Source organism: Pleurodeles waltl, chromosome 12 (genome assembly GCF_031143425.1).
Source record: "Pleurodeles waltl isolate 20211129_DDA chromosome 12, aPleWal1.hap1.20221129, whole genome shotgun sequence".
NCBI lineage: Eukaryota > Metazoa > Chordata > Amphibia > Caudata > Salamandridae > Pleurodeles > Pleurodeles waltl.
In genome coordinates, this window is record NC_090451.1 from 668,187,846 (window position 1) to 668,203,591 (window position 15,746).

The window sequence follows — 15,746 nt, forward strand, 5'->3', positions numbered from 1 at the left end:
ATTAGGCAGGGACACCTAATCTCCAAATCTGATCAAACTCGGAAATGAGGTTCATCAGGGCCAGACCCTGGCTGGGAGGCGGTTTACGGGTGCCTGTAAAACCGGTCCAGGCAGAGGGGGTTAGGGGCACTCACGGGTGAGTACACAAAGCAGGGCAGCCAAGAATGTGCGGGATGGTGCCCGCGCAATAGACAGGGATGGTTTTCAGGTTTTTCCTGCAGAGCTGGATACCAGAAGTAGAGCGGGAGTGGCGCATTTGCAGCGTTCTAGGAAGTGACGCAGAGGTGATCGGTGCTAATGTAGGGGATTTTTAAGGGAATAAAGGCCCGTATTTATACTTTTTTTTGCGCCGCATTTGCGCCGCTTTTTGGCGCAAAACGGCGCAAACCTACAAAATACAATGGCATTTTGCAAGTTTGCGCCGTTTTTGCTTCAAAAAACGACGCAAATGCGGCGCAAAAAAAGTATAAATACGGGCCAAAATGTAGTGTTCCTTCTTAATGGAGTCTGCCTGCAGGAACAGATGAGTTGGTACCAAAGGGGAAGAGTGTGTGTTCCTGCATGAATAGTGAAGTGCCCCTGCAGAGAAAGGGGTGGGTGCTCCTGCCAGGTGAAAAGCAGGTGCTTGACTGGAGGAAGCACCACCGACGCCTCAGAGAAATCCTGCTCCAGGAAAGGCTTGTGTAGGCACAGGCACTCCTGCAGGAGTTGGAGACACTACTGCGTGTACTGCGGAACGCAGGCGCTCCTTCAGTTGAGTACAGGGTTCCTCCTGCTGGAGGTGAAGGAAGGTGCTTGATCTTGCACCAGTTACGAACTGCCCTCGGGAGCTTAGCTTTCAACGGTGCAGCAGGTGCAGTGGCACCGAGGCCCTGAGAGACCCTCTAAATCCAGATTATTGCTGCATTTTATAATATAAACAGCAGCCTGGTGGTCCATTTCCTTCCTTGCACCAGGGCCCATGACACACGGGTAGGCCACAAGTGTGTGTGGAAAAGGAAAGATTTGTACCAGTGCGTGGAGAAGGAGAAAGTCAGGTTTCCCTGAGTGGGGGGCGGCTCTTGCACAGAGTCACTGCTTCAGGAGTAAGACAATTTGCTCCTGCTATAGAGGGGAACTCCTGAAGGGAGTCGTTGTTCTTGCGTGGAACCGTCTAAAGTTACAGGAGGATGGGGAGGCCCTGCAGGGAGAGGAGGATGGAAGTGCTCCTGCAGGGGGCGAAGGCTGTGATGTTAGAAGTAGATGGAGGCGGAGGCCCCGGTCCTGCCAGTAACAGATCCCTGCTTTTCCAGAAAGTTGTGGCGTGGTCCCCCAGGGAGGGGTTAGAGGCGCTAGAAGAAATGTTGCTGTTCCTGCTTCTAGGGTGGGCGGTGCTCCTGCGAGGAGGGCAGCGTTCCTGCAGAGACAGGAGACGCGGGAGGGGTCACCGCAGAAAACGAGGAGGGGCTGCACCTGCAGGAGGGCAGTGGGCGGGGCTCCTGCAGGTAGTGGGCGGGGCTCCTGCCCTGCAGGAGTCCCAGCCTGGGCGTCACTTCTTCCAAGCCTCACTTCCTATTCCTGTCCTGGGAGAGTGGCTGGTCGAGGTTGAAAGTTACCTGGAGTTTCACCGGGACCAGAGGCCGCTGGACAGGGAGCCCTGCCGGGGTGGGAGCCGCTGGGACTGAGCCCGGAGGACCGGAGAGCTGCCGAGTTACTACTGCTGCACTTGACCGAGCGCCTCGGAGTGAGTCCTGCACTCAGTGCCTGTCACACCTTGTTCTGTGCTGCTTCTGAGAATGGGGCGCTGGGGGTGCGGCAGCTGGGAGGGTGGCGACAGGTGTCTGTGGGGGTTCCAGGGGTTAGGCGTAGAAGAAAGTGAAAAGCCGCATTTGAGATTCAGGTCAAACTTGCGAAGAACTTTGTAGAAGACATAAAGTGAAGCCGAAGTCCCTGGAGTGAGCCACGCGTAGTGAGGGGCAGCTTCTGATTGGAAGGAGGGATTCACCTGCTGGAGAGGTTGGGGGGGCACTGAGCACAGTAGCCCTTGTGCTTTCGGGGCGGATTTATGCAGCAGAAAGTTCCTCCTTTAGTGGTGGGGGCCATCAGTTGCAGGGAAGGAGTGAGCAGGGAGTGCTACTCCTGGGAGCGAATTTTAGGGGTAAAGATCAGAGGGGCGACCATGGCGTTGCCGGGGAAACGACTGGGATTGGGTGGGGAGAGTGAAGAGCAGGTGGGTGGGTCCCAGGAAGGGGTGTCCAACGTGACCAGTGACCCGTCGTCCCGTCTGGCCGGCTCGTTAAAAGGGTGGTCGAGTAAACCAGGAAGGCCTTTGGGGGACCTGGGGAGCAGAGACCCCACCCTGACAGCGTTTCATTGGGGCGTTTTACTAGAGGGGAGAAGTAGGGGCCTTTCTTGAAAGGTAGTCAGCAGAATGCCCCCCCTGGGTGGAACCGAGAAGGGTCGGTGGGAGGCAAGGGGACATTTATGAACCAATCGTACAATTGTTTGAAACTGTTACATTAAAACACAATAGCTCATACATATATCCACAAAAGGGAAGGTGAGAACCACCGTTTTGCATGGGTGGCGGTGGGTGGGCACTGACCAAACATTTGGGGGAGTAGGGTAGTGATGAAAACGGGGCAGTGGACAGTGGATTTTTGATTTAGGTAGAACGATGTCTGACCCTTTAGGGGGTGCTTTGCCGAGCAGACTGTGTAGTCCACCAGGGAAAGCTTTCCAGCAAGACCAGTTCCCTTAAACATTTTCCATCAGTGGGTTCCAACAGGTTTCCACCCAAGTGTTCCCTGCAGTAAGGAAGGACAGTTTTACACGTGGCCAAGGACGCACAGAAGTGCACTTTTAATTCCCATGTTCAAGCTATTCACAACGAGTTTCACAGACCTCTACGCGACGGTATGAAAGAACTTATTTGCAATAGATTTTCTAGAACTATGGGCAATTGTGTATGGCCTAGTGGTGACCAGATGCAGCCTGTGCTAGAGGTTTCTGAAGACAAGTTTTTCCACTGGTGAGTAAGGATATTTTCCATAGATAAAAATATAATTTTGTCTGGGGTTCACAAATTCCTTCACCAGATGAATAAATAAGCTGTCATTCTTTACCATAAATAATGAGCAGACGGGGATAGTGTGTGTATTTCGGGGGTGGCGGTACTCTCAGGAAACAGTCTAAACCACAGCGCCCGCCATTAGCAGGGTAACTGATGCACAAATAGTGTTTGACTTGCTAATTAGTTGTGATTGGAGGCCCCTGGCGACCAGCTCAGGTTCCCATGATGCTTTGAAAAGGAGCCAGGCAGATCACCTGCGACGTGGAGCCTCTCCTGGACGCTGCAGGTGTATTTGACACCAAGCTGCAAAAGCTCAGGCCCGCCGGTTGGGCAACAGTTCCAGATTTCGTAGTTGAGGGCATATTTTACTTAGATGTCGAGGCAGTTTCTCACAGATGCCCATCAGCAGTGTATTTTATTCCATCTGGCTTAAATATAGTTCGAGTTTCTGGACAGCCTTTTGTTTCCTGCCCCACCAAAATACTAAAAAAATAAATGTTTACTCAATTGTTGGAAAGCGCTCTTCAATCTTTGGTATGTTCATACGTCATTCGTATTTTCCTTCCTCTTACCACAGCATGGGGCAGTGAGTCAGCCTACTTCTGTCACTGGCTCCTTCTACTGAGAGTGACTGTATTTTGCACATCTCTATAAAAAAAATAATGTGCTTCAATGCTTGTCCAGGCCCTACTTTCATTTCTCCTTTGATTTGATGGGTTTTTATTTCTGCTAAAAGTCAATATTTTTTTTTTTTTTGGCAAAAATTTCCAACTCATATTTAGATAGGAGTATCATGTTTAAAGTTCTAGAACAAAACTGCTTTTACTAAAATTATAGGTTTAATACTCTAACATAGAAGGACTTGTAGCCAGTCTCTCAATCCATTGGTGTGTTATTGCCATTCACGTATTTCTTACTTCCACTAAAACACACTTTATAGGGCAGTGGCCCACCCGACTTCAGCCACTGTTAACTTTTGTGTAAGTGACAGCATTCCTCCTTTTCACCAGGAGCACATACACCGACTAGCTGTGTACTCGTAAGTGCCAGGGATTACTGTGGCACAATGTTCTTTTTGAGACCAAAAAAAATGTTTTGCTCTTACCTAATTTGTTTGAGATTGATTAGAGGTCACAAACTTCCACAATGGTTAACTTTAAAAAAAAAAACATCACAAAACAAAGCAACACGCACTGAGAAAGGCAAAAAGCTGTCAGTCAACGCCAGCCCTATTGGCTTTGCCACCATATATTCAGTCTGAATTTAGTTTAGTGTCAACAGTTTGTCGAGCATACTAATACTTAGACACTGAGGACCTGATTACGACATTGGCGGTTGGACCAGGCAACCGCCAATGCCGCAAGGAGGATGTCCCTGTCATACTAGTGGCCACTACTCTATTACACTGTTCCCGCATGACTGACAGTCGAGAACATTGGAATAGAGCATTCCTGACGGTCATTCCGGTGGTAACAGTGCTACGGTATTGGACACGGGAGCCGAGTCCAATACCTTAGTACAGATGGGGCCGACCAACACCCTCCGAGACCTTACTGTCTGCACAGGAGACCGTGTGCATTCTGGAGGTGCTGGGCAGTTGGAGGCATGCACTGGATTCCCTCACCACTGAGCTTCGGCACTAGGCTTCTGGCAGCCTTTTCATGGCAGGATCCCCGTCATGAAAAGGATGAAGGAAAGTGAGGTTGCAATCACCATGGCTGGTTACAAGCCCGACCCAGTCACCCCTTCAGAATCTATGATCCTGGTTGGGATGGCGGTCTATAGGTGGGTCCGCCTGCCGAAGTTCTTATTGGGCTGTAGGACCATCTGGAATGCGGCTGTCCGACCATCAACGCGAGTGTGTCTGTCCTCGGACTGCCACACTCGTAATGAGAACCTGAATCTGAAGGTTATCCCTGAAGGGTTTACTTGATATCTAAACACAATTAAAAGAAATTTGAAGGACCAATCAATACTTTTAACATAAAATCTCTCTATATATAATTTTGTTCTAGCTAAATTAATTGGTCACACAGAGGCTGCATTTTAAAATATTTTACATGGTTAAGATTCCTGCTGCAGAGATCTTTGTGTGGCCAGCAATTTATGAGGGGGGGGTGTAATAGCAGTGAGATAACTCTGGTAGTTAATGCAGTTCTGGGAGAGGTGTCTGTTTTGTACAAGTCACAGTTTTGACTTATGAAGTAGAAACGAGAGTTAATAGGTTGCTAACCACATCATGTAACATGCAGATCGGATTTGTATTTTATGTTGATCAGTAAGCCGGCCACGGGTTTTGACACGGAGATCATCGTATTCTTTCCTGATCATACGTTGCTATCCATTATGTAGCACAGTGATCTATTTACTGGTATTTAGAACCTGCATGCAAACTGCAAGTCATGGGTTTAGATCCTTTATTGGGAATTTTCCACAATCTGTTGTTATTCTGAGACTACACAGAAGGTTCCTTTGGGAAGTAATAATATCTTGTTAGTACAGACCACCCTAATCACTGTGTTAAATGTTATGTCTTGCTTTTTTGTTTCTCCTGATTTTTCACTTTTAACATATATCTGCAAGAATGAACATATGTGATTTTCACACGTTTAAACTGTCTTGTCTTATCAACATTTCCAGCACATTGATATACACACTTTTATGATGTATTGTGTCTAGGTATGTGATGTAAAGTGTTCTGACACGCTACACTGCGCTGAGAGGCACTCTAAAACATTGAATAAGAATACAGCAGGTCCAATTTAAATCTATATTTGTGTAATTTCTCATATATATATATATATATATATATATATATATATATATATATATATGTCTCTTGCATTTTTACAGCACAAGCACATCTACATAGTGGGTTGAAAAAAGTCAAAAGCCTGCCTCCAAGTCCTAGTTTCTCTAACGTACTTGTGAAGTGATAAACTGAATACCTTTGTTTCATTACATTGCATTGGCTTTTAGGTGTTAGGTTCTAGATGGCTCCCAGCCAAGATGATACCTGAACAAAAGAAGGACTGACGACACTTTAATTTAGGCCTTTGTTTTGTGCCTGGCTAAAGTGGAAAAAAAAATACGGAAAAAAAAACTAGAAGCCTCCATGCCCGCATGTAAGTTGCCACTCCGAACAGAATGCAGACTATGTGCTGATGCTGCTGACATATGTCCTGGTGTTGGAAATTACACCAGGGCTAATTCTGCCTGTTACCCTGGGTTGGCCAGATCCCAGATGTGCCCCAAAAATAGCTGCCAGAATCTGGATCCGGGAGCAACGGGATCAGCAATTTTCTGAGCACGGTAGATCTGTGAGTCATCAGATCTAAAAGGTCGAACAGTAAGAGTCATAGTTGATGGAAAAAGTAGCCCATGGTTGGGACTGAAGGTGGGGAAGCTTACTCTGTGCTACAGAAAACAGATAATTTTGTGACCAGGCTTTTTTTTTTTTTTTTCTTTTTTTTTTAGCAGCCCAGACCTAACACCTCCTGGAACCAAACTGCCAAACTATTTTTTAACTTTGCATGATTCATTTGAGGCCATACTTTGAATCGGACTGGTGGCTGCAAAACACATTGTAGTTCTAGTTGAAAACCCTTGTCAATTTCACTTAGTGGTTCAGAACCTTAGCATTTGTTTCAATTACTTATTTATCAACCCACACCCATAATAGTGAATGATAACCCAATGTATGTAAAAATTAGAAGTGCACAGTGAACTCAATTTACGGTCCAATTTGAGCCCCCACTTGTGAAAGGAAATCTTGTATCCATACAGGTAATAGTGCTGCTCTAACCCTTACTAGTAATAATAAGAGTGCACTATCAGCAAACACCTACAATATCTTGCAGTAAACCACAGGTGTTGCAGTGATTAGTGATCCAATGCGTATAAGATTGCACAATGAACCAGTTTCTCTAATAGTGCACAATGTGTCCACACCTGGAACAGTGCAGGTGAATTATGACACCAGATGTGTATCATTTGAGGACGAGCCCACACTCATAATAATGGTGCCCAGGTTTCCCTTTTTACACATAAGTACATTTGTCTAACAACTGTTTTCCTGATGTGTATTTATCTTTAAGGAAAGGAAAAATAGACTGTGGAAATATTAGTGACAACGTACGTTTTTTTTTTTTTAAAGGAAAAAAATAAATATTGTCAAGTACCACTAACATCCGCAACAATTAATCTGGATACAGATGGGTAAACATTTTTAAAAATGCTATAAAATTGAGAGCTCCGATAACACAAGATCTACTCGTAGCTGTTAGATGACACAATCATAAACCTGCACAATTAATTCATGCCTGTACCAGTGTGAAGGGATAGATGATGCCACACCTTAAGAAGAAGAAAAAAAAACTTGAACGTTGTACCCACATCTTTATTGAGGTAGAATGAACTCTTATCCTAATAATGCAGGCTATCCATACCTCCAGCGGTGCAAGTTGAAAGGTGAAACCTCTGCTTGAGTGGTGCACGTGCCCACATTTGTAAAAGTGCAACATGAACTGATGATAGAGCACGAGGAACGCACACAAGCAATAATTCACATGTAATGGAGCACCATGAAGCTAGCCTGTGGTAGTGCAAGGTGAACCAACACATAATGATTGTTCGTACTGGAAAAGTAGATGAGATGGAGGTCTTTGAAGGAGATGAGATGCAGGATGGGACCAAGTCGCATGTTTGTAGGAAAATGGCGAGAGTGGTATCATTTAGAAAAAGTTGTGGCTTTAATTTCTCAATTTATTTGTATTGGATTGGAGGGTTTTCTAGGTAGGAGAAAGAACCTGGGGCGTTGTCCTTTATAGGGACGGATCGTGGATGAGGCCAGGGCCCTCTGTATTTCTACTGTTTCTTGTGCACTATGCATCCCGTGAAGGTCGCTTTCGTCTTATTGGCTCCTAGACTCCCGCCTTCCTTCCATAGCACGTGCGCGGTTGCAAAAATGGCATGTAAGGAATGCAGCGATTGGTGGCCGTTTGAGCTGTAAGGAATGCAGATATTGGTGCACTTATCGAGTGACAGGAATGCGGCCCTCGGAGTGGCTCTTCCGGTTCAGCGGCTTTGGAACCTGCACCTGCTTCGGCCAATGACGACTTAGGAAGGAAAACCGGGGCTGGTTGTTTTAGGCGCCCAGGAGAGTGACGGCGTCCGCGTGCACCTATTTGTGTTTTTGTTTTTTCGACGACATGGAAACGACGCTTTGCGTGTTTCCAGGGTCACCAGTAACGGTCGTGACTGGAAGGCGCTATTATCCTGTTTACGAGTTCTTTGCTTGGTGCTCAACTTTACATTCCAGATGGTCGCGCAGATTGGGTCACTGCAGTTACTTTGTTTTCCTCTGAGAGCTTTGAATATTTTAACTTTGAATAATTCAGTCCCCTAAGATATAAAGGAAACATGTTAAAAAGGAAAACTCGGGAAGCTTGCGCATTTTCTTTAAAACATGACCCCCGTGTATTGTATTGTAGAATTGTATTGGCTAGAAATTCGAATTCCTTGTATAGGTTCCTTAACACACAGAGCGCTGCACTTTAGTGAATCCTCGCGCACACCTCAAACAGAATCTTCTGCACGGTGCCCAGACCACCATCCATTATTTTAGACAATAATTTGCAATGCCATTTCTGTTCGCTTTTGTAAAAAAAAAAAAAATATATATATATATATATATTTTTTTTTTATTTTTTATTTTAATTTTTTTAAAGCTTTGGTAACACACCAGACATCAAGTTGTCCACAGCAGTGCAAGCCTCTCACATACAGAACATGTAGATCATTTGGGGCCTAATATAAACTGAAATATTCCTTCAAGTTGATGCCAAACTCAGGGCTCTTTATTGTCCCTAAATGATGGAGATGAGGCCGATCTATCATACCTACTCACTTTGGAACTTTGGTGTAGGCTTTACTCACACAGATCGGGCCTGGCAGTGCACACCTTACATGCGCAGAGCAATCCATGTAGCAAAAGTGCACTCTCCACTCACGCATATCTGGGACAAGGTGGGTAGTAGATTGCAAACCACCCACACTCCCTTACCAGAACACCCTGGTAGCAATATTGCAAGCTGGTGTTAAACATACACAATAGGCACATTATGACTAGGGTTCCCTGTTTTATGGTATTTAGTTTTTTCTAACTTTTCCATATCAACTTATCCATATTTATTTTCTGGCCATCTTATTGGTATCTATCAATATATACTATGCATTTTTAGAAGAAATGGAGTAGTAAAATGCTATATTTCCACATTTATTTAACGCTTAAATGTGCCCTCGTACATGGATTCTTGTCGCGTTTTAACAACTTAATCAGCCACATGTCACAAAATACTACACCTACAGGCGCATAGCAGCGTTAAGCTACAAATATGTTAACATATGTCTGTATTAAAGGAAATCATATTCTGTTTTTTTTTTTAACTCTCCATAATGTCTATCTGCTCAGCTCTTGCCTGGAGTTCTTGAAAGACAGCATGGGGAGTTTTTCACAAAACACGTAGTTTAAAGTATTTTCCACTTTTTAAAATAAATACAGACAGGAAACACGTTGTTTTCAGTCTGTGTTTTTTATCTGTAAAAATCAGTAAAAACAGAACACTGGAAGCCTTAGTTATGACCAATGGGATAAGCACAGTGCGTGCAGCGGCAGATCAAACGTCTCTTGGATGAAGCTTTGGCAGCATCAGTGCAATCGTCACTTGCATATATCGGGCTCAGCACAAGTGTGTCTGTCCAAACTCAACTGAGACAAACACAAACTCTCCAGTTTCCCAACTGCACACGACGACTCTGCACTGGCTTTGGGGTGATGCAACCGGTGCCACTGCACTTTCCGTCAAGTTCAGCGAGGCGTCTTGTGCACTGACTGAAATGAGCGCTGTTGTCTGTCTTTCCTTTCTACGGTATAAAAAAACTTACAGTGCACCCACGCGGGACTCCGGAGAAGGAGCCCTAGTTGGAGCCCGTGGTCTCAGCCCGGTCCCATCTTTGGTTCCGCCTGACTGCCGAAGTGTGCAGTACATAGGAATGGTGGTCACATCAGGTTAAGTCACACCGACCGCTGCCACCTGGATCCGTGTCCTGACCCACCACCACTTAAAAGCACTAAAGTGCCACGATGCTCCCCCACCCAGAGTAAGCGGCCCTCTGGGGCGAGTAGGCGTCACTGAGGCACAAAACATTTCTAATTCAATGTCCTTGTTGGGCTGGCATAATTAATTGATCACAAACAGGCTGCATTTTAATATATCTTACATGATGCAGAGATCCTTTGTGTGCTCAACAATTTTCAGAGGATAATAGCAGCAGTGTAACTCTGGTGGTTAATGCACTTGATGGCGAGATTCTGAGTTTTGTTCAGTCATAAGTTTTAACATAATTTAGAACAGTTATTGTGCCTGCTACAAACCAAAACGTGTAACCTGCAGATTTGCATGTTATGTAGATAGCTGTGGGGTTTGTTGCAGTTGCCGCAGATTCTTTTGTAAGTTCACTTCTTAAGTTGCAGTCCTTCTAATATAGCACAGTGAGCTATGAACCTGCATCAAGGCGCTGGATGCAAACTTTAAGACAACGGTTTATAACATCATTACTTATTTTTTTTTTAAATACTTCCTTCATTCTAAGGTTGCTAAAACGTTTACTTTGATGTTAGTGTAGATAATCACAACCATTGCATTCATTAAGTTTTAAGTGCTGACTTTGTGCGCAGTCTAGAACTTGTAATTTCGAATTTCCAATTGTTAATAAGGACATTTGTTTCTCTGCAGCCAAACTGGTATTGAGCAACAAACAAAGCCTGTTGAAGGTGTCATTGTGCAGGTGTAAGTACTAATTAGCAATAACAATAACACAATGGCGCACCACCACTTGACGGCTATGGAGTCAATGTCATGCTCGGTGTACTTTAGCAACAAATGATGGATGGGGTTTCTTGGCACCGTAGTCCACACTCTCACATGGCCTCATATCATGTATAAACTCCTCCTATGCCAGAAACTCCCGACTGATGGACTGTAGCCGGCCCCTGGTAGGGTTGCCGCCTTTCCCAGAGAAAAATACCAGCCATCAGGTGCAGCTTATCAGGGCGGAGGAGCGTTGCCCCCACCCTCACCGCGCCAGCAGCAGGAGCTGCAACCTTTAGAAACAAAGCAACAATAAACGCTGTCTACTATCGGTTTGTATCTAAAGGGGCGGGGCCATGGGGGTGAAGAGCGTGAGGGGAGTGCACAGAGTACTCCCCTCAGTGCGCATGTATGTTTGGCTAGCCGTCTCGGGCCGGCCAAACATACATGCGCACAAGGGCTCTTTCCAACCCAGCACTGTGGTGCCGGGTTGGAGAGAGCCTGCACAAGCTCCCAGTCTGCGCTGGAGCGCCCAGCTGGGGCGCTTCAGCCAATCATGACACTGCTTTGAGCAGCCTCATGATTGGCACAGGGCAGGTTAGGAGTCTGTACCTGGAGTGCGATGGCAGTGACGCGGGAGCAGCGCAGTGACAAGGTTGGTAAATTTTTTAAAACATTTTATATATATATATATATATATATACATACATACATTTGTTTGGCCTCCGTCCCACCACGATGCCGAGTCGCCAGCTGCGACTGCCAGCTGTATGTCCATGTTTCAAGATATGGCAAAGGTCTCCACTCGAAACTTAAGTATAACTTTGTATCAAATCGACCCTATTCATTTTTACCATGGCTTTGTTGCCTTTAACTATTAGTCACGGATTATTAAGGCGGCCCTAGAACACATTTCAGAGTGCTTTCTTCTTATGTCTGCTGATTTAAGAAAGCACAGAGAAGAAGAAAAAATACCAGCCTTGGGTGTTTTTATTTTTTTATTTTTTAAATATCCACGCGGATATTGATACACTGGTTATGCCGTTAAAAAATCGGTCACGTGGCAGACCTAGGCCCTGGGCATGGCGCTTCCATATTGTTCGGAGTTTAGGAGATGGGGGAGACAATAACGGTCTACTGAAGTACCCTTGTACTCTCCTGCGTGTGGCTTACCCCATCCCAGTTGCAGCTCGCGGGGTGAGGTGCGTTGCGGCTCCGCAAGAGACAGGGGGTGGGCGACAAAAAAACATAAGATATAATAAAAAAATAAAAAATAATAATCTTCCTCCACTGGACTCGCCGTGCCACGCTGCTCAGTTGTCCTTCCTGCAGGCACAGGCTCCCAGCCTGCCCTGCAGCCAATCCTAATGCTGCTTTCATGCTGCTGGCAGCATGAAACCAGCGTTAGGATTGGATGGAGCGCCCAGCCATGGCACTCTGTGGCAGAGTGGGAGCTTCTGCCTGCTCTCTCCAACCCAGTACTACGGTGCCGGGTCGGAGAGAGCACATTACGCATGTATGTTTGGCTGGCCAAAAATACATGGGCACTGAGTCCCTGTCATTGTCCGTGGCCCCGTCCCTTTTATGATAAAACCACAATAAGCACAATTTATTATGGTTTTATTGTAAATGTTTTGCAGCTGCTGGCGGGGACGCGACGCTCCTCCACCATAACTGAGGAGCCGCCGCGGCCCCTTCCGGCTCCAGGGCTTGCATGCGGCGTCCTGCTCCAGGGCTTGCACTCTCCTGACCCACGCCTTGCAACTTCTCATCCTCACTGCTCCTTCCCTTTGGCCCAAGCGCTACTGCTTCTATCCTGCCAAATAGCCTGCACCCACTCGAACCCATTCCATTTCTGCATTTCTATTTTAATACGTGTAATTCAGGTGATAATTCGAGCACTGCAATTTGTACAGTGTTGCCTTGAGTAGATGTTAGATTTATGCAGTAACATGTTGGCTGAAGGCTATGATTGCATTTCACGAGAGTTTCAGCTGGGGCTCATGCAGTTTCATTTTGGATTTGGAGCGCTTTGGTCTTGGGAAGGGTTTTGAGCACCGAGGGGTCGGAGGGAGTGCGACATGCTCGAGGCCGCCTTCTAAGGAGGGACCTGCAGCACGAGCTCCTGCGGAGGGAGTCCTGGAGGCCTGACTGGACCAGGGCTTGTCCACCAACCACTGTCCAAAGATGTCCACAAGGTCCCAAGGAGGGATTGTGTCTTACCCACCCACAGATGAGGGCGCTGTGACCTCATCGCCAGGGTGGAGGGCCAGAAGGGGTATTGAGGGAGCACTACAGGATGGCCAGGTGTGATACTGAAAGGGCGGAGGGTGTTGGTGAATGCCAGAGTGGCTACGGAGAGGCAGTGGCCATGTTGGTGATAGTGAGAGAAGGGTACTGGAGGGCGGCAGTGAGGGAAGGGTATTGGAGGGTGGCGGTCAGCGAAGGGTACCGGAAGGTGGCATTGAGGGAAGGGTACTGGAGAGTGGTAGTCAGCAAAGAGTACTGGAGTGTGGCGGTCAGCGAAGGGTACCAGGTGGCACTGAGGGAAGAGTACTGGAGGGTGGCAGTCGGCGAAGAGTACTGGAGGGTGGTGGTGGTCAGAGAAGGGTACCGGAAGGTGGCACTGAGGGAAGGGTACTGGAGAGTGGTAGTCAGCGAAGAGTACTGGAAGGTGGCAATAAGTGAAGGTTACTGGAAGGTGGCACTGAGGGAAGGGTACTGGAGGGTGGCAGTCAGCGAAGGGTACTGGAGGGTGGCAGTCAGCGAAGGGTACTGGAGGGTGGCAGTCGGCGAAGAGTACTGGAGGGTGCTGGTCCGAGAAGGGTACCGGAAGGTGGCACTGAGGGGAGTGTACTGGAAGGTGGTAGTTAGAGAAGGGTACTGGAAAGTGGCACTGAGGGAATCCGTGGGGGTGATCACTGGGTGAAGTGTACGGAAGGAACCGCTGACCGGTAAATCCATGATTTTTTCACTCTGAAATGGACAGGGTGTGTATTTCTGGAGGCTCTGCTGTCCTGTGTATGTTACTGCTGAATGGTGAATGCATGTGAGAAAGTCTAGCATGCGCCAAAGAGATGCCCTACTTTGTAGAACGTGTGTGTATAATTTGTCACTGTTCTTGGCATCTGAAAACGTAAAGTGCATTCGCAGTGTTAGACACTAGCAAAGGCCGCACAAAGACGACAGAAACTGAGGAAATTAAATGCCATCTCCCCAGGCGTAATGTCGTAGATCCTTTCTGCCGAAGTCCCGGTGCTGCACAGATTAGTCATGTGAACATCAAGTTATTCGTTATTATTTTTTAGCAGTTTCCGCAGCGCTCACAAGTTTTGGTACTTAAAGGAAGCAGGTCATAGGACAATAAACCATGTGTCCAGGATCACACAATGTGCGCAAAACAGGTTGCCAGGATTACAACCCAAAATGGGAAACATCTGAGCCCAGGTAATAAATATGACATCAGCACAGTGTTTACGTGCATGAGCTAAAAATAAGCATAAGAATAATCTCTTTTGGGGTGCAGGCGTCAACAAAGATTGTCGCACTTGGTACAACCAACACTAAAGCGGCCTGGAGATGGCTGCAAACTGAAAGAACTGCACTGGCAGTCAGTACACACACAGCTACAGTTTACACCCAAAGATGAACCCAGCAATACCCAGGCCCCTCTGGAATGCCAGGTCACACCCACACAAAATGTTAAAAGCTTCTCACTAGTACAGTTTGGCAGCTTAGTTGATCTGCCAACAAGTGTTACTTTTACACAAGTGGTGTGGGGGATACGGCCTCATGCGGGGATGGTTCTGCGTATACTTTTTTTTTCCTTGCCACTTTTAAAGTTTGATTCGACATCTTCCTATTTCAAATATTGCTCTCAATACTTACAGTATCTTGGGTTTCCTTATACTCACAGCGCTTCAAAAAGGGCTATAGTCTTGTGTATAGCGCTATACTGATCCTAATTGAACAGTGGGCTGTTGCCAATAATATCCAATAGAGCTCTTACCAGTTGTTTAATATCTGAAAACGTGTTCAACGTGGATTCAAAGTCGCCAAACGTAAATTTATTATACATGAATATTCCAAAAAATCTGGTATGGTTCCAGCCTTTGTAGTTTAAGTTTTCAGCACTCACTGAAACAGCATCGACCACCAGAGAAAACACCAATGTAAAAGCAATGGTGTTGAGGTCCATTTTAGAGAGTGTGGCGACAATCCTGATATACATATATTTTAACTTATTTATGGGTATTTTATTTTATTTTGTTTGATTAGATTTTACTTTCCCCTCAAAATGTAATTTATCAGTGGGAGCACCTCAGCACTGTGGTTCCAGCATGTAAAAGAAGGATCCTCGCTGCATACCGATGCCAAACACAGAGATTCCCAATGGTCACCAAATCAGAACACTTAAGCAGAAGGGGTCAAGCTTGTAAGGGGGGGGGGGAAAAAAACGTTTTGAAATGTTATAACAGTCAGACCGGAGGGTCTATTCAATGTTGGTGAGGATGGTGCTTCTCATGGGCCCTTGGTACAGCACAGAAACATGATCAATGGTGAAAAATCTATTTTGTAATTAAAATTTGCTTAAGTTATGAAGTACAAAACAGTTCAGCATCTTGTAGAGCACGGATTCTTGGAAGCATTCCAGAATCACAAGGATACCTCACTGCCGGAAGGCAAACCAATCAGAAATAACTCCCAGCTTGTGCTAGGTTGACCTGCTTTTTTTTTTTTTAATTTATTTATTTTTTTAATTGTATTTATATTGCATTTCTATGGTGCTTTCTTTTTCTGAGGAGGCGCTGAAATGAAAATGA

General features: G+C 46.0%; 1 protein-coding gene across 1 annotated transcript in view; it reads left to right on the forward strand.

Moving 5' to 3' along the window:
* The first annotated feature begins 1,561 nt into the window (after window positions 1-1,561).
* CERS2 (ceramide synthase 2) overlaps window positions 1,562-15,746 on the forward strand; it is a 107,251-nt gene continuing 93,066 nt past the window's right edge. The window contains exon 1 of the mRNA XM_069218520.1: window positions 1,562-1,723. The gene's annotated coding sequence lies outside the window, so the exon portion shown is untranslated. The remainder of the gene's footprint in view (window positions 1,724-15,746) is intronic.